Source organism: Calidris pugnax, unplaced genomic scaffold (assembly GCF_001431845.1).
Source record: "Calidris pugnax isolate Ruff unplaced genomic scaffold, ASM143184v1 scaffold269, whole genome shotgun sequence".
NCBI classification, from domain to species: domain Eukaryota; kingdom Metazoa; phylum Chordata; class Aves; order Charadriiformes; family Scolopacidae; genus Calidris; species Calidris pugnax.
In genome coordinates this window covers 624,047-624,277 of record NW_015091347.1, presented here as the reverse complement: position 1 = coordinate 624,277, position 231 = coordinate 624,047, and the positions used below count along the sequence as shown (strand labels likewise).

Sequence of the window (231 nt, the reverse complement as noted above, 5' to 3'; positions counted from 1 at the left end):
TCTCCTCCTCCTCCTCCTCCGCCGCAGCGTGTCGGGGCTCTCCCCTTCGCCTCCCCGGTGCCCAGGGGGGGGCTTCGCAGCCAGGGGGGGAGCCGGGGTACCCCGCTTGGCGGGGCGGTGCGGGGCTTGTCGCCGCGGAGGGGAAGGGGGGGCGAGGAGGGGCCCTGGGGAGCCGGCGGGCTCAGAAGCGGTGACAGCTCCTGGCCCCGGAGCTCGGCAGCACGGCGGCTC

The 231-nt window shown here is 77.9% G+C and overlaps 1 protein-coding gene across 4 annotated transcripts in view; it reads left to right on the top strand.

Moving 5' to 3' along the window:
* The window catches only part of FLI1 (Fli-1 proto-oncogene, ETS transcription factor), a 96,219-nt gene that overhangs the window by 13,857 nt on the left and 82,131 nt on the right, over positions 1–231 (top strand). The gene's annotated exons all lie outside the window — the stretch shown is intronic.